The sequence below is a fragment of the Hyperoodon ampullatus genome (genome assembly GCF_949752795.1).
Source record: "Hyperoodon ampullatus genome assembly, chromosome: 15".
NCBI classification, from domain to species: domain Eukaryota; kingdom Metazoa; phylum Chordata; class Mammalia; order Artiodactyla; family Ziphiidae; genus Hyperoodon; species Hyperoodon ampullatus.
In genome coordinates, this window is record NC_136928.1 from 46,151,343 (window position 1) to 46,174,312 (window position 22,970).

Below are 22,970 nucleotides of genomic sequence, written 5' to 3' on the forward strand. Positions count from 1 at the left end.
GTCTATGTGTCTGTTTTTGTGCCAGTACCATGTTGTTTTGATGACTATAGCTTTGTAGTAAAGTCTGAAGTCAATATGATACATCACATTAACAAATTGAAGAATAAAAACCATATGATTATCTCAACAGATGCAGTAAAAGCTTTTGATAATGTTCAACATCCATTTATGATAAAAAATTCTCCTGAAAGTGGTCATAGAGGGAACATACCTCAACATGATAAAGGCCATATATGACAAACCCACAGCTAACTTCATGCCCAGTGGTGAAAAGCTGAAAGCATTTCCTCTAGGATCAGGAACAAGGCAAGGCTGTCCACTCTTGCCACCTTTTTTCAGCATAATTTTGGAAGTCCTGGCCACAACAAACAGAGAAGAAAAAGAAATAAAGGGAATCCGAGAGGGAAAAGAAGAAGTATAACTGTCACTGTTTGCAGATGACAGGGTACTATACATAGGAAATCCTGAAGACATCACAAGAAAACTAATAGAGCTCATCAGTGACTTCAGTGAAGTTGCAGGATACAAAATTAATATACAGAAATCTGTTGCATTTCTCTACACTAACAACAAACTATCAGAAAGAGAATTTAAGGAAACAATCCCATTTACCATTGCATCAAAAGAATAAAATACCTAGGAATAAACCTGCCTAAGGAGGTAAAAGATCTGTACTCTGAAAATGTAAGATGCTGATGAAAGAAATTGAAGATGACACAAACAGATAGACCATGTTCTTGGATTGGAATAACTAATATCATTAAAATGGCCAAACTACCCAAGGCAATCTACAGATTCAGTGCAATTCCTATCAAAATACCAATATCATTTTTCACAGAACTAGAACAAATAATTTTAAAATTTGTGTGGAAACACAAAATACCCTGAATGACCAAAACAATCTTGAGAAAGAAGAACAGAGCTGGAAGAATCATGCTCCCTGACTTCAGACTATACTACAGAAAATTAACATTTATTTTGCACTCTTTCAAGTTTAAAAATGACTGTTGAATACTGTTTGTTCCAAAATTTATCTACATGCAAACAACTTACTCAGTTCTACTTCTAATTTAAAACATTCTTAATCAAGTCCTATGATTAGTAAACAGTAAATCACTTAATTGTGTAGTGTTGTTATGGACTGTATTTTGTTCCCCAGAATTCATATGTCGAAGCTGTAGCCCCCCAATGTGATGGTATTTGTAGATAAGGCCTTTGAGACAGTAATTAAGGTTAAATGAAGGCATAAGTACGGGTCCCAAATCTGATGGGATTGGTGTCCTAATAAGAAGAGGAAAAGACACCCTACCATTTTCTTTCTCCACTGGCACACAACAGAGGAAAGGCCGTGTGAGGACACAACAATAAGGTGGCTCTCTATAAGCTAGGAAGAGAGCACTCACCAGAAAGCAACCAAATGGCACCTGAACCTGGGACTTCTGCCCTCCAGAACTTGAGGGCAGAAAATTAATTTCTGTTGTTTAAGCTATCAGTCTGTGGTATAAGGTATCCAGTCTTGTTGTAACAGCCCAAGCAAACTAATATAAGTATGAAACTTACAAATATATCTAGAAATTGATAAAACAAACAAACAAAAAAACTCAACAGTCACTTAAAATACATTTGAAGTTTTATTAAATGATGGAATGATACCATACACTTCAAAAATTATACTCTATTAATATTTTAATACATTACATGATGGTTTGCATAAAACACCTGGAAATATGTGAGCTCCTTTGAATAGATAACTTTGAGAAATGTTAAGATGATCTTTTGAAAGATAGACTTAGGCAATTCCATTTTGCTGCCTAATATTCAAGGCCAATTTGTCTATATGGCTTTGGCATCAAAGATGAAATTATTAATTTCGTTTAGAACATCTTTCTGTTTTTTGAGCTACATTTCAACACACACACACAGGAATCATTATTCTTTCATTAACATGCAACCAATACTTTTTATACCATAATTTTTTCTATTTAAATTCTACATTGTTGATATAAAAGTTAACAGTATCTCAGAGTTTGGCTTTAATGATGGCCAAAGATAATTGAAAATAGCCTGGATTTGATCCTAGGTTCATTATATGAAATATATTTAAGCCTGAAGTTTTCATCTTATTACAGTAACTTGTAACCACCACCCAGGTTCTGCATCTTTCATCTACTGATGATTTTTAAAGACTGAAATCATGTTTGATAATGGAACATTGAGAATGAGCTTACTCACATTTGCATTTAAATATCAAAATAAATACTATGCAAAATAGAAACATTAGAAAACAATGAAATTTTTTTCAAATGCTGCTGCATTGTCTCAAACAGTTTTTTTTTTTTTTTTTTTTTTTTTTTTTTTTTTGCATTACGTGGGCTTCTCACTGCTGTGGCCTCTCCCGTTGCGGAGCACAGGCTCTGGACGCGCAGGCCCAGCAGCCATGGCTCACGGGCCTAGCCGCTCCGCAGCATGTGGGATCTTCCCAGACTGGGGCACGAACCCGTGTCCCCTGCATCGGCAGGCGGACTCTCAACCACTGCGCCACCAGGGAAGCCCTCTCAAACAGTTTTGAAGCTTACTTTTGGAGTCATTTTCAGAGATAATTTACTAGTCACACACAAATATTTATGTCATTTATTTATTTTTCTTCCTTTTTCCTGTTTTCTTTTCAACATGTCACCTCTACCTTTCCTTCATTTTTGTTTTCTGTTAATACTGACTTGTGATTGAAAAAAGTTATTAGATTGAAGACAGACTAATTTTAGAGTCATTTTGAGGCTAGATACTAAGGAAATCCTTATCTGGGACGCCTTAGAAGCAGATAGACAGAATTTTCTATCTTAGCTCTTCTATAGAATAAAGATTATAGCCATTAGTAAATGAGATTAGGCAGTTATTAAAGAAAGAAAGAAAATAGACATTCCTCTAATACCAATGGGTAAACTGAAGCCTAAATTGGCAAAAAGGAGAATTTGAGAGATGTTGTAGTTCCTGGTATCTCAAACACTTGTGGAATCTCCATCTGCAGTGACTTCTGACGTTAATTACGAAGAGGTAGGCCAAACTTCACAGGTTGAGGGAATAATCCTCTATGAGACTGCCCTTACTCTAGACATCAGCCACCAGCTTGGAGGTCACCAAGCCACCTTCACTTCTCACCAGCTGGATAAAAATTTAGGGGTTCCTTTTACCTCCTCAGATTTGATAATTCACTAGAATGACTCAGAAAATTTAGTCAAGTACTATACTTATAATTACAGTTTTATTATAACAAAGGGATACAAATGAAGAGGTATAGGAAGGTCCCAAAAGTGAAGCTTTCACTGTCCTCAGGGATGTATTACCCTTTCAGCATGTAGATGTGTGACAATATGCAGATTATTTTCAACCAAAAAGTCTCGCCCAAATCTCCGTGTCCAGAGATTTTACTGAGACTTCAGTACGTAAGCACCATTGATGGAGTCATTGGCCATGTGTTTTGTTTGTTTGTTTAATTTTTATTGAAAAATAGTTGATTTACAATGTTGTGTACAGTGATTTAGCTATACACACACACACACACACATTTATATAAAATAAAAGTATATATATATATATATATATATATATATATATATATATATATATTCTTTTCCACTGGAAAGACAAGACATTGAGTACAGTTCCCTGTGCAATAGAGTAGGTCTTTGTTGGTTATCTGTTTTATATATAATAGTGTGTATATTTTAATTCCAAACTCCTAATTTATCCCTCCCCACAGTTCCTCTTTGATAACTATAAGTTTGTTTTCTGTGTCTGTGAGTGTGGTTCCGTTTTGTAAATACATTTTTTAAGATTCCACATATAAGCAATATCATATATTTGTATTTCTCTGTCTGACTTCACTTAGTATGATGATCTCTAGGTCCATCCATGTTGTGGCAAATGGCATTATTTCATTATCTTTTATGGCTTAATAGTATTCCATTGTATATATGTACCACATCTTGTTTAGTTTTTCATCCATCATTGGACATTTAGGTTGCTTCCATGTCTTGGCTATTGTAAATACTGCTTCTATGAACCTTGGGGTGCATGTATCTTTTCGAATTAGAGTTTTCTCCAGATATATTCCCAAGAGTGGGATTGCTGCATCATATGGTAGTTCAATTTTTAGTATCTTAATGAACCTCCATACTGTTCTCCGTAGTTGCTGTACCAATTTACATTCCCACCAACAGTGTAGGAGGGTTCCTTTTCCTACACACCCTCTCCAGCATTTATTATTTGTAGACTTTTTGATGATGGCAATTCTGACCAGTGTTAGGTGATACGTCATTGTAGTTTTGATTTGCATTTATCTAATAATTAGCAATGTTGAGCACCTTTAGGAATAAACCTAAAAGCAAAAGACCTGTACTCCAAAAAATATAAGATGATGATGAAAGAAATTGAAGACAATGCAAACAGATGGAAAGAAACATTATGTTGTTGGATTGAAAGAAAAAATATTGTTAAAATGACCATACTACCCAAGACAATCTATAGATTTAGTGTAATCCCTGTCAAACAGCCAGTGGTGTTTTTCACAGAAGTAGAATAAAAAATAAATAAATTTGTATGGTAACAGAAAAGACCCTGAATAGCCAAAGCAATCTTGAGAAAGAAAAATGGAGCTGGAGGAATCATGCTCCCTGACTTCAGACTATATTACAAAGCTACAGTCATCAAAACAGTATGGTACTGGCACAAAAGAAACCTATAGGTCAATGGAACATGATAGAAAGTCCAGAAATAAACCCATTCATTTATGGTCAATTAATCTACAACAAAGGAGGCAAGAATATACAATGGAGAAAAGACAGTACTTTCAATAAGTGGGGCTGGGAAAACAGGACAGCTACCTGTAAAAGAATGAAATTAGAACGTTCTGTAGCACCATATACAAAAATAAACTGAAAATGGATTGAAGACGTAAGTATAAGACCAGATACTATAAAACTCTTCAAGGAAAACATAGGCTGAATCCTCTTTAACATAAATCAAAGCAACATATTTTTGGATCTGTCTCCTAGAGTAATGGAAACGAAAGCAAAAATAAACAAATGGGACCTAAATAAATTTAAAAGCTTTTGCACAGCAAAGGAAAGCATGAACAAACCAAACATACAATCTATAGAATGGGAGAAAATATTTGCAAATGATGCAACTGACAAGGGATTAACTTCCAAAATATACTAACAGCTCATACAGCTCAATATCAAAAAAAAACAAACAACCCAATCAAAAAATAGAAGATCTAAATAGACATTTCTCCAAAGAAGCCATGTGGTTTGGATTAATCTTCCGTCTCCCTACAGACTAATATTATGGGACTCATATCCCCAACCCTCTAATCACATGGTTAGTCATTCACGGTAAACGGGCCCCTTCCTGATTCACCTCATTAGTATAAATTATCAGGTGTGGTCTTAGGAGCCCACTATAAGTAACAAAGGCACTCCTATCACTTGGAAAATTCCAAAGGTTTAGATGTTACCTCCCAGGAACCTGGAACAAAGTTCAACCAAATTCTTTATTACACACCATCTAACTGTCTCTTACCATGGTAGAGTTAGGGATATATAATTATTTTTAGCTTTCAGGATACAATGAAGAAAATGCTAACACATTTGACAAATCAAAAAATAAATTAGTAGTGACAAAGTGTTAATAGCTAGTGGAAATAGGTCATTTTTATTGAATGATTTCCATGAAATAGGTATAGTTCTAATGCTTTAAATGTATTAACTTATTTAATAGGAATCTTGCCTCACAGTAATACATAAAGTAACACAATACCAAAGTATTGTGGATTTGTCATTATTCTGGTTTTAAATCTGGAGATGTTAGTTTATTTTTCTGTCTATTGTCTTCGATTTCATGGATTTCAAAGTAGGAACAACATTAGTTGTTTTCATTTTCAATTATATAAGTTAAGTAGTCACCACTGGTTGCTCAATTTGATTCATAGAATCACTGCGCTTGACCTTGATGTGGTGAATTTATATACACAAAATGCTTGAAAATAAGTCTAGTGCTAAATGACCATTCACATATGAAGAAATAGATGATTTCCACAGATTAATTATAATGATTAAGAGACACTTGGTAAAATAATGACATTTTCGTTATTTTACTTATGCTTGTACAAATTTCTTTTTCTCCAGTCCCTATAATAACTTTGAAAAAATTATGTTAAAACATTAAAGAAAGCAGAAGTCTTTTCCCCCGTTACTCACTGTTACCTATTCTTAGGAATATTGGGTCCCCCAAACTGAGCAATCAAAAATAATTTCTAACCTTTCTCATGTTATATGCTGTATATCCTTGGTAGAATGAATAAAAGCAATCCTTCTGCTCATCATTTAGCATTTCTTGCAACTCACTCTGGAATTGAGAGAAGACTGATTAATTCTTTGCAAGGTTGTTTCTACCTACTTGAAACCAAAATCTTATAAACAGGTGTTAATTTATTAAAATCAATATTTATTAAATTATGAGGGCAGGTCTTTCAAAATTTGTTAAATTATGTCCTAAAGCAGCAATACCTAGAGCTTTTCATCTCTGTGACATGACAATCCTATATCTGCTGAAGTACAATTTAAAAATAAATAATTATGTTCTGAATACAAAATATGTTCTTATATTCAAGTAGAAACTTGAAAACTTAGAAAATATGAAGTACAGAAATATAAACTCCCATACAGTAGTCCATTATTTGAGGTCAACCCTGTTAAATATCAGTGTCTTTCCTTACTTTCTTTCCTCCAATGCACATTGAGAGGAAGGTAGGTAGATAAATAGGAGATGTATATATGTACACATATACATATATATGTATACATACTATACTTATATAATCTCCCATTTATGTATATGTGTGTGTATACACTCCTCCTAATATATATATATATACATATATATATATATACATATATATATATATACATATACATATAAAATAGACTAAGCCTTGGTCAAATTTAGAATCCTAATTTTTTTGGAAAATCTGAATATGAATTATGAGAGAAAGGAAAGCTACAGAATTGGATAGTGACAGTCAAGTAATGAAATCATAGATACCCTTTGTTTTTATCCTTGCTATGCACAAGACTCTGGGGAATTTTCTGCATAAGCTGTGGGGATAGTCACAGTAATATATCTCCACTGGAAAACTTTCTGTGGGTACTATGTAGACCACACATCTTCTGTGAAAACCCTTAAACATCTCATGGTGATATGATTTATACTTTTTTTTCACAAATTAAGAATGCAGCTTAAATCACATCTGCTGAAAAATGAAGGGTTTGCTTATAGGTTATTTTCATAATAATACTAACTTGAGTGTCTAATAATACCTTCGTATTTGTATATTTTTTTAATTGTCAGAATTATATGATGCCCTCTGAAGTAGGTAGGGTAGATGCTCTAATCTCCAATTGTTAAAGGCTGAATTGAGGTCTTAATTGGAAAATAAATAAATTTTAAATTAAATAGCATATTTGGAATAAGTGAACACAATTCAACCACGTATATTTATATTTTCTCCCTCCCTAGATTCCATTCAAATTATATAAAATAAATAGGAAATATAAAGACCCACAAGGACATTGATAACAAAGGAGTAGACAGTATAAGTTGATAAATTAACAAGAAAATGTTTGAAAAAAATGAAAGTAACTGGAGGAGGAAGGATAAATGATTTATCAGAAAATAGTAGCCTCCAATTTAAAGCCTTTGCTAATGGAACTAATGGTAAGAAGTGAGTTGACTTGTCCTCAAGATCCCTAATCAATCTCAGAATTTTGGGTTATCAAGTATATCAAGAAGGGAGTGGAACTGCATGACTATGAAGAAAGACCAAGTAAAAATCTAGATACTGTGAGCCACAGCCCCTTCTGACTTGTCTGAGAACCTCTACAGTCAGGAACTGTGCCTTCAGGCTTATGCTTGAAGAATTCTTGTTCAGAGAAACTGAGTAAAGAAAACTAAATCAGAGAAAATATCTCCAATACTAATATTTTGTAGACCCTAAAAAAAGTGACCACTGTCTGTTTTATCCCTTTATAGTGAAGCCAGTGAGTTATCCAAAGTGGTATGAACCAGGAAATCTAATCACCATTGAATATTTGATTCTTAAATATAAAGATATAGCTGAGAATCAGCAGACTTTTGAGAAAATGATCCGATTTGAATAAGAAAAAATAAAGAGTGAAAAAGAATTCCCGAAGAAAAAGATATACTGTTAGGTGCAGAAGAAGTTTCAGATTATCACATTTATTATCCACAGGAAGATAAGAAAGTTTGTATAGACATAAGCAAGCATAAAATGTCATGGGAAAGGTTCAATCAATGTATTATAAATAGCTTTTAAAAATAAATGAGATATAGCATACACAACAACACAATGAAAGAGATTTGCAAGATAAAGTCAAAGAAATGTCCCTGAAAATAAAGTAAGATGATGATTTATAAGAGCTGCCAGTGTAACTAGAAATAAATCGACTTAAAGTTCAAAAACTCTATTCTTCAAACTTCAGCCGTTCTTGATATTAGTTAATTTTAGGTTTCATCATCAACATTATTTCAAAACTCTCCCTTCTATGTTTAATCAGGAACCAAATCTTATTAGTCATATCTAAAAATTACCTTCTGAATCTGGTTCTACTTACTCATACACACTGATGATTCCTACTTTTGGCTCTTATCCCCTCTTGCCAATAACACTGTGACAGCCCTCTAATTGTGGGTCTGCCCCTTAGTCTAGGTCTTTATGTCACCTCCAGTGTTGCCTTTCTAAAAATATAATTATGTCCTAACAATTCAAGCTGTTTTCTAGCTCTTTTTTGCCTGTTACAGAAGAGCGAATTATTTAGCCTGGCTTACAAAGCCTTTGTAAAATACCTGGTCTGGCTCACATTCTCAGCTTCATCTCCAGCCACACACAAGCATTCAACCTCCAGTTACACTAAATTTTTAAATATTTTACACATATTTATGACCATTCATTTGTCTATTGCTTTCTTTTATATGCTAATTTGGAGGGGTGTATTACTCAAAACTCCTCTGTATTAATCTGTATTTCCCTTCCTGAAATGAACTGATTTGGTTGGGAGGAAGTTATACGTTAGCAAGAATGCATTTGTATTATTATTATTATTATTATTATTATTACTTTATTACTGTGGTGAAAAAATATTTTGCAGGAATAGATGAGAAGAGAAAGTTGGCAATAATTCTTACTGGATTTTTGTTCACTTTGGAGACAGCAGATGTATATCTTTACTATGGATAAAAATGAGAGTTTTTTTGGTCAGTGTTGGGGAAATACTTAAGCAGAATACAATTTGAAAAGGTCACTTTAAGATCAAACATCACTATTTTGATAACTGTAGCTATCTCTTTTTGGTGTCTTTTTTCTCATACTCAGGTACACCATTTATCATTCTTCTTCCAGTCTTCTCCTCTTCACACCCTAACCCTCAACCCAAGTTAGTTTCACATTCAGAGGAACAATATTAATGAGCCAGTTACAAAACCTTAGCATAATTTAAATGTGAAAGACCAAAGTTTTGGTAAAATCAATTTATTTGATTGTTTAATTTAAATATATATTTTTGAAAATAGTTTTTTTTAGTATTTCTAGCATATTAGACAGTATTTGTAAAATCTGAATCAATCCTTTAATATTTTTTATTTGCATAACTAGTTTTAGCTGTGGAAATGAAAAGCAAATGTAGAGGCAACTGGATACCAATCTAAAACTAATTTTGTTGTTTTCAACAAACAGTAATTTTAGTTCAGAGACAGAATACCAGAAGTGTTACTCCAACTTTTACAACTAAGATTTAGGTATACAAATTGCAAGTCAGTGAAATTGATAACTTTTCTTGAACCCATCAACCCATCAATGAAAAGAGTTCCCAGGACAATCAAGTAACCTAAAATATTGGGAAAGACAGATGTCTGCAAGGAGAAACACAGTCTAAGCTTTGCTTACCTAGGACAGACACCGCAGGATGCCATATATGCCAATAAGAAGATACAGCTAATACATTTTAATGAATTGCTAAGATGTGAGTATGGGAAGGCACAAGAATGTGAAGTCCATAGAGGTATAGATATAGGCAGGGTCACACTCTTCTTTGAGATTTTCCTCCAGGATTTTCTGAAGCTACTCACAAGATTGGATAGAATCCTGAGAAAACTTTTCTTGTGGTGCTGGCAGGAGACAAACAATAGCCACTAGTGTCTCTCTTAGGGAGAGATGCTATAGCCATCTCTGCCATCTCTATTATAGAGAAATGACCTTAATCTGCCTAAGGAAGAACAACAAAAACTGTATTGGCCATGTTGGAAATCTGTTGAAGCTGAGGAGGGGAGCAGGCAGAGAGATGGGTTAGTATTACCCCCATGATATGGGCAGGGAAGCATGAGGCGCTTGCCATGATAGCTAGAGGAAGGGAAGGAGTACTTATGAAGACGGAAGCCCTGAGACAAAGGGAAACAGAGCCTGCCTAAAATTTAGGATGAATTAGAACATCAGAGAATGTCATCTTCCCACTCCACTCACCTCCAGGCTATCAAGATAAAAAAACAACAATGGATTACAATTGATAGTGCTACAAGAGACTGATTCTCCCAGGAAACCAGATACTGAGGAAAGCCCTCTGGCAAATTAGCCCACACCATAAACCCAGTCAATAAAGGGATATGAAGCCTGTGGTATATGGAAAGAAACCATAGTAACAGGAAACATTAATCCCCAACTCCTAACTTTATTAACACACAACCCCATTATTTTTGTCTCTTTGGAAAGAAAGGCATGCACATGCCAAAGTGTAAATATATATTTTATAACTATAAATATAAATATAACATATATATGTATATATATATATATCAATGCCTATGTTTATGTCCAGCTTTCAAACAAAACTTACAAGGCATTACAAAAAGGCAAGAAAATCATAGTCTGAAGAGGCAAAGATATCAGAACTAAATTCAGATGTATCACAGATGTTGGAGCTAACATACAGGAAATATAAAATAATTATGCATAGTATGTTAATGGCTCTAATAAAAATGTAGAAAACACGCATCATGATCAGATAGGTAATTTCAGCATAGAAATAGAAATAATAAGAAAGAACCAAATGGAAATGCTGGGGAAAAACAAAAAAAGAAAAGTGAGAATGAATGCCTAAGATGGACTTATCAGTTAGATTCAACACCATCAAGGAAAGAATCAGTGAATTCCAAGATAAATCAATAGAAATTATCCAAACTGAAGCAAAAAGAAAATCATAGAGCAGAGTATTAACACTTGTGGAATAATATCAAATGATCTAATAGACACATAATTGTAATCTCAGAAGGAAAAAAAAAGAATGGGGAAAAGAAATGTGTAAAAAAGTAATGTTTAAGAAATTTCCAAAATTAGTGGTAGACACAAAACCATAGATATAAGTAGCTTACAGAACACCATGCAAGATAAATAACAAAACAAAGCAAAACAAATCACACAGAAAAACTCATTTGTTATTCATATCCCAATTACTGAAAATAAAAACAGAGAAAATCTTGAAGAGTAGAAAGACACATTACCCACAAAGGAACCAAGGGTAAGATTTTATAGCAGTCTTCTCATAAGAAACCATGCAATTAAGACAATGGATTGATATTTTTAAAGTGCTGATTTAAAAAAAGAAAGGAAAAATAACTGTCAAGCCAGAATTATATACCCAGCAAAAATGCACATCAAATAAAGTAGGAGAAGTGAAGACTTTCTCAGAAAAACAAGAATAAGAATTTATTGCCGGCATATCTTATGCTATAAGATATTCTAAAGAAGGTTTTCAGGCAGAGGAATGTGATATAGGTAAGACATATTTTTCAATCTACATATAGGAAAGAGTAGTGTTGAAAATAGAAACAATGAAGGTAACTAAAATCTACTTTTCTTATTTTTATTTGCCCTAAAAGATAACTTAGTAATTAAAGCAAAAATATGTTGTGTTATAGTACATGTATGTGTAAAATATATAAGAATAAAAGGGATGGAAGGGAGGAATTGGAACTATACTGTTATAGATACCTATATTACAGATGAAACAACATAATATTATTTGAAGGTAGACTCGGATTCTATATTTATTTATTTATTTCTCAAAAAGTAAGACAAGTTTGGAAGACTCATACTAATTTATTTCAAGCCTTACTATAAAGCTGCACTAATCAAGATAGTACCCAATTGGTCAAAGAAAGAGAGATTGATCATTAGAATAGAATAGAGAACCCAATGATAGATCCCCACAGATATAGTCAACTGGCTTTTTTCAGTTACACTCAAATTCAGTTGATGAATTATCTTTTCAATAAATGGTGCTGTAGCTATTGTACTTCCACATTAAAATAAAAAATGAGTCTTGACACATACCTCTCACTTCATACAAAAATTGGCTCAAAATGGATTGTAGATTTAAATATAAGATGGAAAATTACACAATTTCTAGAAAATAGTAGAAAATCTCATGACCTTGAATTTTATGAGTTTTTATATATGACATCAAAAGCATGACATATAAAAAGTAACAAATTTAATTGGTGAATTGGACTTTATCACACTTAAAACTTCTTACTCTGTGAAATTTTAAGGTAATGAAAAGACAAGCCAAAGTCTGGGAAAAATATTCTTATATTATGTATCTGATACTAACTTTTATCCAGAATATAAAAAGAACTCTAAAAATTCAACCAAAAAACCCAATTAGAAAATGGACATAAAATTTGAACAGACACTTTCTCAAAGATGATATGTGTGTGTGTGTGTGTATATATATATATATATATATATATATAATAAGCATATGAAAAGTCACTCAAAATCATATCATTAAGGACATGTGTATTAAAATCATACTGAGAAACCTTTAAACTACTGCTAAAATGGCTAAGAAATATAAAATGACAATATCAAGTGTTGTCAAGGTTGCTGAACAAAGAAAACATTTCCACTGCTTGTGAAAATGATACAGCAACTCTGGAAAAACAATTTGGTGGTTTATCATAAGGTTAAACATACTTTTAAAATACAATCCAGCATTGATGTATTAATTAGTACCCAAGTGCATTGAAAATTTATGCTCATATGATAACCTGTGTAGATATTTGAATCAGCTTTATTCATAAACTCTAAAATTTAGAAACATGCCATATGTCCTTTAACAGGTGAATGGATAAAAATTTTGTGGTAAATCCATACACTGGAATGAACTGTTGATTTACACAAAAAGAATGAGTCTCATGAATTTTACTAAGGGAAAGAAATCAGACTCAAAAAGCTACATATTTTGTGATTGCATTTATATAATATTTTGGAAAAGACTAATTTTTTGGAACAGAAAAAAAGGTCTGTACTTTCCAAGGTGTTTGAGGAGGGAGGAGAGATAGACTATAAAGAGGTTTCACATAGGAATTTTTATGGTGATGCAACAATTCTGTATGGTTCTGTGGTGGTGGATGTATTATACTATGCATTTTTCAAAACCTATAAAGCTGTATGGTGCAAAAAGTGAATTTTACTATATGAAGATTTTTTTCATCTTAAATAAGGATGTGGTAGGAACCAAGGGTAGAAAGTGGACAGTGAATAATAAATCTAACTGAATTAAAATTCATGACATATTCTTATTGAAGGCAGTGGGGGGAAAAGGCAGTGGGGGGAAAAGGCAGTGGGAAAGTCTCTAGACACTATAAGGCTACAGACAAAAAACATCAGTAGAAAAACTGGAGAAATATGAATAAAGTGTATACTTTAGGTAATTATATTTTACCAAGGTTAATTTCTGAAATTTGATAGAAGTAACATTGTTAGGCAAGTTGCTAACTTTAAGAGAAGTAGGGGGATGGGACTATGAGAACTCTGTGTACAGTCTTTGCAACTCTTCTGTAAATCTAAAATTATTTTTGAAATAACAGTAAAAAATAGTAGCACTTCTGGGTATTTTTTTTCACATGTAAATTTAGTCAGCTGGTCCATCTCAGAAACCCACTGGGGCTTTGATAGGGATTACGCTGACCTGTAGATAAGTTTGGGATGATCTGCCATCTTAAAAATAGTAAGTCTTCCAGCCCATGGACATGGTATATCACTCTACTCATTTAAGCTTTTAATTTCTTTAGTGGTGTTTTGTTAAGTTTCATTTTACAGGACTTGTACCACTTTTGTTACATTTATTACAAAATATTTTACTTTTTAATGCTGCTCAAATGAACTTGTTCAAGTCTTCTATATCTTTACTAATTTTCTGTCTACTTGTTTTATTATTTGTTGTTTCTTTTTCTTGCCATCTCAAATCTGTTCAAGAGCCTACCTGGTATATTTTCATTTAAATTATTGGCTTCTCATTGCAACTTTCCCTTTTTTTTCTTTGCTATAATATCCATTTCACCCTTGAAAAATCGTGTTTGTTTCTCATTGTTAGCACATTTACTTTTAGTTCTTTGAAAATATGATCCTGTTTTATTTTGAACATTTTTATTATAGCAGGTTTAAAATTATTACCTGCTAAATTAAATATCTGGGCTCACTCAGAGTTAGTTTTTATTGGCTACCATTTTGCTATGTTGCTACTGTTTTGTCACACTTTTCTGTTTATTTTCATGCTTAATGATTTTAGTTAATTGACTACTGTAGTTATTGTAGTAATTTGGGGCTTTATTTTATTATCCTGAGGCTTATTGTTGTTGTTTCCAGTGACTTGTCTGTACTATGCAGTTAAAAAAACATTTTATCTTTTTTGCCTGGCTTCTTAGGGTATTTTTCCTGTGTGTGTGTATGTCAGTGGTCACGTAATACATAGTTTGTGTGGGAGTTTGTGTTTAGACACCCTAAGTCCATAAGGCTCTGCCTTCTACTGAGCTGGCCCTGTATGTGTAGAGAAATGCATTTAAATTCCCAGGAAATTTTCAGTATCCCATAGATTTTAGATTTTTCATGATTCTTTAGGTCAACCTCTCCCCACCCACAATGCGTGTATAGTTTATCCATCAGCCAGGCATGGGTTTGTAGGTTCTTTCAGTTCTTCTATGGATCTGTCACTTCCAGAATATCACCATTAAATTCCTGCCTTGTCTACTGCCCTTCCAGGACTGGGACCTCAATCTTAGACTACCATATCTATGGGTTTTCCACATCTTTAAAACTGAGCCTGCTGATTTTAGTTGGCAGAGACCTGGGCATATCTCCTGTTCCCACCTTAAATCAAGTCTGCATCTGTAATGGTAAAGCTGCTAATTTGCCCAAACCCCAAACCAGTAAAGATATGGTTTCCAGTGACCAAACAGGGAAGAGGGCAGAAAGGTGGTAGGAACAATTTCAGGCAAGAAAGCCATAGATTCAGCCTGCATTTCATAACACTTCAGCAGTTTGTAAAGAACAAATGCTTCTCAATATTTTGATCTGACATTGGCTGATTCCCAGTGACTCTAAATGGTTGTTACTAGAAATATTGTCATTTTATACTTGTTTTATGCAGAGAGTAATCATCGTACCTCCTCTCTCCACCATTATCTGGAGTACTTTGGTTAATTAATTTTTAATTCTAGTGAAAAAAAATGAATTGATTTAATCAATGAGGAAGTCTTACCTTGGTGCCAGAATGCCTTTAGTACCTCTCTAAAATTTTCCAACTTCTCTCATTTTTTTTTTAATATACTAGGGGAAGACTTGAGTTTCAGAACTTTTAGCAGAGTACAGAAAACATTATTTTATTTACATTATATTATTTTTAGTTTTATTTTATTCATAGCAGGTGACACTGAGTTGCCATTTAATTTTAGTGATATAAAATCTTTCTTTAAAAAACTTATATAAAGCAGAAACTAACACAACATTGTAAAGCAATTATACTCTAATAAAGATGTTTAAAAACTAAACCAAAAACTTAGGTAACAAGGTAAAAAGTTAAAGGGAAAACATTTAAACTATTAATATTACAAGTCCCTGGATAATACGCTGTGATGGTTAATTTTATGTGACAGCTTGTCTGGGCCATGGTGCTCATATAGTTGATCAAATATTATTCTGGGTGTTTCTGTGAAGGTGTTTAGGGGTAAGATTTACATTTAAATCTGTGGACTTTGAGTAATACAGATTGCTCTCCATAATGAGGGTGAGTCTCATCCAAGCAGTAAGGAAATGCAATTTCATATTTGTCAATTTCATCATTCTTCTAAACATCCATATATTTCTTCTATGAAAATATTAGCATTTACAGAACAATTGATATTTGCAAACTGTTTTGGTTACTTTAATTACTTACTCCAATAAATAAATGCACTGAATTGCTATTTTAGTATAATCACAAGGCAACTCTCAGGAATAAAACACTTTAATGTTTTCTGTAGTGCTAATGTCATGGTAATTACATCATATTTTTGAAATTAAAAGTTAAAAAGTTCTATATTTGCCATTATCCACTCAATGTATTTTTATGTATATATGTGTGTATGTATATATATGTATATGTATGAAATATCTGCCATCTTTCTTTCTACCTTTATCTTTCTATCTGTCTATCTGGATTGTGTTCTACACGTCAAGATATTAGTTCTAGAAAGCAAGAAATGTTGAGTTTGCGTTACATAGTGTCATGTACAATGAGAAATTAATCTTGCAATCAGTTGCACTTTTTAGCCTTGGAAAAAGCTATTAATATTCCCAAGGGCATAAAGTTGAAAAGAAGATCTACTTTCCAACCCTCCTTCACCCTCCAAAATAGAGATCAGAATCTTTTCCCAAATAAAACTGTGAAGGATGCAAAGGTTCTCTTACAAGCAGGGGTGAAGATGGAATGAGTATCTTTATTAAAATTGTGATAAAGTAAGATTGCTTACTCATTTTAGAAGTTCCCCCAAGGAAACACACCTTGTGGCCTGGCATCAAGCAGGCCTGGGAAAAGTGTCCTGATCCTCAGACAATCAGGTCTGAAATCAACTGTTAAATGATAGAAGAGTGGCGGGGAGCTCTCTTCTTCAATGGCCTACTTCCAGAAATGTCACTACCTACAAAGGCTCAGTCAGTAATAGGCCAGGAAAGTAACTAGGTGTGCAACCTATAAAGACTACCTTCTACTTCTTGCAATGAAGTTCTGTATAGGTAAAGAGAATTCTGTGGATATTTTAACTATATAGTTTTTCCTTCTTAAGAAAGGAAATAAGTAGAACAAAGGAATACTCCAGGAAAAAAGATCACAACAGCAAGCTACCTGTGATATCCTTGGCCATACACTCAGGCCTTGACATAACTGAGGATGTGTGAATGTTGCATTGTAACATAAGGATGGTTCTGAAGTAACAAATTGAAAAGGGATGCCTTTCTAGAGCTCCAAGCATTTTTCTTCTCTTTCTGAATGGATAGAATAGATTCCTTTACCTGAGTAAGGCATGAATATGACTTCCTGGTCACTATAAAACAATTAGGAGATTCACCATCATTATCAATGTACTTTTAAGACTGAGGTCCTATGGCACACTACTACACATTTGCATGTGGTTTGTATAATCCCTTTGTTCTGCATTACTTCCATACCTACCTTTGTAGGTAGCTTCTGCTTCCATTTCATCATAAAACCTTGAAAATCATGTGCTAGTATTTCAGCTGTGAATTCATATTCTGTATCTTTGTACCTTTTCAAGTTTCCATGGCATATAAATCTCCACTTGCATTGACTGTTAGATATATTTTGTTGTAATAAGTGTCTAATTTTTATTTCTTAATGCAACTTATATGATTACATAATGGATTCTAAGACCCAGGTGGGCTTATTCTGCATATCTCCAGTTTGAAAAACAAAATATTCTGTTTAAATTTTTTATTATTATTTAAAATATAAATTATTATTTCTGAAATGCTTTCTGCATATATTTTATGTTTATATGATAATGCTTCTTTGTTTTTATATATCAGTCTATGAAAAAGAGAGAGAAAAGTGGAAAGTAAGGGAATAAGCACCAGGGTAAATAGATCAGGCAGGGATCAAAAAATCCCTGTAATATCTCTGGAGGCATAAATCAATAAGATGGCTTGCTGAATCTTACTTTTATCTTTTAAGAAAATTAAAGTCTCTCTCTCTCTCTTTCCACATACACACACACAACTCTGAATTTAAATCTTTCCATAATAATTTAAATCTTTCCATAATAATTTAAATCAATATAGACTTAAATTAATGAAATGTTGGTGTGGTTTTTGGCTGCTAGTTTTATGTGTGCTCATGACTTCTGAGTTGCTGTTTTTGAGACATAAAAGACATCAAATAATAGGAGAAAGGCAGATTTTTGAAACATCAGAACAGGGCATTAGCTATGAAGCACTAGAAATCTGATAAAAATATGCCTTGAGGCCCCAACCCAATTAAACACATTTAAGGAAATTGAATATTTCAGATTAGTTTCACAGAGATGCTGACAGATCCCTTCAAGTAGTTAATCAAATTCAGCTGAATCACATCACCTTAGACAAATGCCACATCTCCTTTTCCTGACATGATAGACTAAAGGGACTACTTTGATGCAGTAAGATCTTCTTGAATAAACTCTTTTATTATCTTCACTTTATAATTCCTGACCTTGTCAACAGGCAGAGTAATTTTGTTAGGATGAAGAATGAACCATGCTTTATAACAGATGTCTTCAACCCCAGGTGTGCTTATTCCTGAGGGATGCAAAGACTTTCCAGAAAGTACATGGCTCAGATCATTTTAACAGAATTGTATACATCTTCATATTCCTGATGTACTTATGTCTAAAATTGATCAGATTGAGAGTTCTGCAGTTCTGAAGTTCAGATCTACTGAAGTTTCTGAAGTTTCTTAAGCTTCTTTCCCATTCACACCCTTTGCAGAATTGCCTTTGATCCAGATTACTAAGGAAAGGCAAATTGATCAGCTTTCCAGAATCCTATGTAGTCCCATCCATATTCTTGAGCTCCAACCAAAAGGATAATCCAAAAATGCATAGCTCCTGAGGGAGGGTATATTGGTAGCGAAATAACATGGCCTTACCAAAGAAAAAAAAAAAAAGAAAAACACAAAACTGGAGAATTAGTATCAAGCTTACTACAGAGCTCCCTGTGCTATATCTGTCTGCCTGACCCTGTCCATCATCCATCTATCTATTTATCTTAGAATTTGAATTCAAAAGTGAGATGCCATGGGGCTTGTATCAACACAGTTATTTTGAAATGAAAGCAACTGTAATAAATGAAATGCAATGAAGTCAGACTTCTTTCTGATGGAAAGTAAACTCATTTGGCTGGTCATTTGACCAGGAGATCTGTTTGGCCAAATGGATTTTTTTTTTAATAAATTGAATGAACTAAATATATAACCATATAGTCATAATAATAACAATAACAGCAACAATAATATTTAAAGCACATATGCAAAATGCCAGAAATTACTGCCCTTTCAGTTAAACTTAATGCAAAAAATTAGAAATCACCTTGAATGGCCAGGAGATTACAATTCTTTTAAGGGGCCCAGGAGCAGACATTTATGTGGAACACTACTTTTTCTCATTTGGTCCTTGAATGGACTTGCTTTCTGACATTTTTTTTAATTACTTAATTTATTTTAGACAATTTCATCATTACTCAAGGACAGAAATTTCTGATTCCAATCCTCTTCTTTCCACCACACCAAACTTCCCCTCTTTAATCACTGAAAGTTTGTTATCCACTTTAAAATTTTTATGCTAAAATTCAATAAATGGACCTGCAGAAACAGTGGAGAGCTGTACCTAATAAATGTGTTTGGAATTTGTATTTTGTAAATATAAGTGAAGAATACTTCTTAGCACTATGGAAGCCATTTATTACTAATTAGTGTAAGCAGTCATCATTACATACCTGATTGACTAGCTTTGTTGCATCAAGCTTCTAATATTTTAAGCTGCTGTATTTCAAAGGGGGCACAATGTAACAAGTTGTGTCTTATAGAATCTTAATGCATGTATATTTAGGGAAAAATCTTAATGGAAATAGAATTTGTCTACAGATTTATGTCTAATTGTGTGTGTTCTGTTTTGTTTGTTTACATTTGTTGGGTTCTTACTGAGATTGTTTTTGGGGAGGGCATATCAGTAATGTTCTATGACATTTTTATTTCAAAACTTATTGATTACATTAACCAAGAGTTCTAAGTCCCTGCAGCCCATGTCAGCTCATTGCTTTGTTGACTTATTTACCTTCAGCTTAAAGCTGCAGCTTTACCCCCAGTTTCAATAGAATACTTTTTAATAAAAAAGTTAACTGTCTTCTTTAATTAGGATATATCATAAACCAGTCTACATTTCCCTGTTATTGTCTATCACAATTAAGATTATATTTGACTTTCTAAAAAATCTCTGAAAATACTTACATTGAATTCAAATACACTGTTAAGTTTAAGCTGTATTTATACAAATGTCAGTTTAGCCTGCTGTTTAAGAGCATAGGTTTTAAAGTCAGACTTTGGCACTTGAATCCTGGTTCAACTATTGATTAGCTTTCTGACATTAGGCAAGTCAAATCCTTCTCCAAGCCACAGTTTCTTCATTTATAAAAGTGGAGAAAATAATTGTAACTAGCCCATTTATTTGTTTGGAGGATTAGATGAGTAGTCTATACTAATTTTAGTATATTTACTGCATATGAATAAGCATTCTAGAAATGTTCTTTGTCATTGTTATTGATGTGTTCTTCTTCAGTCTAGCAAAGACCAAATGTGTTCCATTTCGTATCAGTACATGACCTAACATTTTCTTCTCTCCTCTAAATATTCAGTCCACATATATTTCCTCCTTTCCTGAATTTCAATTATATTCTTTACCCCATTAATAGATAGTGTACTGCTCTGCATTTTTATAAGCATTAGCTGTGTCATTCTAAATAAAATATAAGTACCTTGAGGACAGGGTCCAGAAGGCCAAATACCTATTAGACAATTAGCACAAACTTATTAAATTACTGATTAAACATAAGACTGGATGTGAAAGCTGATTTCTTAAATGGCAAAAACATATAATTTCTTTAAATATAACTTTATCACAACTATAAAAAAAGAAAATATTTAAGGATAAACATAACAAAAAAGAGATGCCAGCAAAACAATTTTGGAATTTTTAAATCATATAACTAAATAGTAACAGACTGAGCAGTGAGAGAAAATGAAAAATGATGCCAGCAGTGGGGGAAGCGCGTAAGCAGGCCTGTATGCATCATGGAGCCCCTAAAGGCTCAGACATCAGAAGCATGAAATACAATGAAGAAAGGACATTAGTTTGAGAACATTTAGCTTTGAAAATGCTACAAAAACCAACTTATGGGAAAAGTCATAATGAGGCAGCCAGCTCACACAAAGAAGGCCCACTAATTAACAAAATAACCAACACCAGTGATACATGCGGATTTTTTCCTATTTTCTATAATCTATCATTTGACCATGTTTCCTAACCTGAATGACAGAAAATACAACATAGAACTAAAATTCTTAGAAGAAACAGACAATTCAGAAAACAGAATGCAATAAAATAAACACACTGTATAAATACCATTAAAAATATATGCATACATAAGTAAGCATATTTATATAAGAAAAACAAAAAAAGGTCTTTGAAATTAAAAGTAAGCTAGCATAAGACAAAATATAAAAGGAAAATGTTGAAAGATAAAGATGAGAAAAACTTCTAATTAGAATGCATACACACAGACCACTTGAAAAGTAAGAGCAATCATAGGAAACCTGAAATATAGGCCCAGGAACTCCACCATCTGACTAGTAATAATAAAGAAAAAACTGAGGAAACAGAGGGGTTACTCAGCAAAGAAATAATTTTGGAATGTTCAAAATAGAAAGATTTATACAGATGTAAAGTATATAATTTATAGATTGTGATTAAAGATGGATATTGTGAACTCTAGAACAACCACTATGAAAATAAGTTAATTAAGAAAGAGCTATAGTCAATAGCCAAAAGAAGAGATATAAGGAAATAAAAAAAAAACACCTCGATAAATCCAAAAAAGGGTAGTAGAGATCAATTGGGACAAATGGAGTACAATAGCAAACTATCATATTTAAACCCAACTACGTCAACAATTACGTTAAAAATAAGTTGTTTAATACTCAAAGTAAAAGGCAGAGATTGCCAAACTAGATAAACCCAACAAGTGTTATCTACAAGAAAAATCACTTTAAGTACAAAAACTGAGAGAAGTTAAAGACTGGGATGGGAAAACATACTAGGCAAACAATAATCGTAAGAAAACTAAGATCGCTATATTTATATCAGATGAAATGAATTTCAAGACAATGATTAGTGTTAAAGATAAAAAAGACATTTTGTAATTATAAAGTGATAAAAAGGAAAAAAAAACCATTTCAGTTTGTAGATAGAAATAACCCATAAATATTCATCACAGTGGAGAACACTCAAATCATGTACATACATCACCATCAAATAGGAGAAGGCTGGACACACAGAGAAGATTTTTAAAGCTTACATGGAAAAAAATCATACCACATGCAAATGTTGAGAAATTTGAACAGTATCAAATTTCTTAGCAATAAATAATAGTGGAAACTGAACAAAGTGGAATAATACCTTCATATTTTTCAACTAGAAATCTGTTCCCATTACAGATATCTTTCAGATATAAAGTTAGAAGAAAAAAAACATTGAGACCTTCTCCAAAAAATTGTCCCATGCATTGTTTTTTAAAATTCTTGCAAGATATGCTATACTAGAAAAAGGATAAGGAGGGGGAGGAAGAAGACAAATGAGTTCCAACATCACAAAGTGATAAAGAATAATCCCTAGGAGAAGTGTGTTAGAAGATTTCAGGAATATAGCTGTAGCTAAAACCCTAGAGAGCATAAGGTCCAGATTAGATCAGAACCAAGGCATGA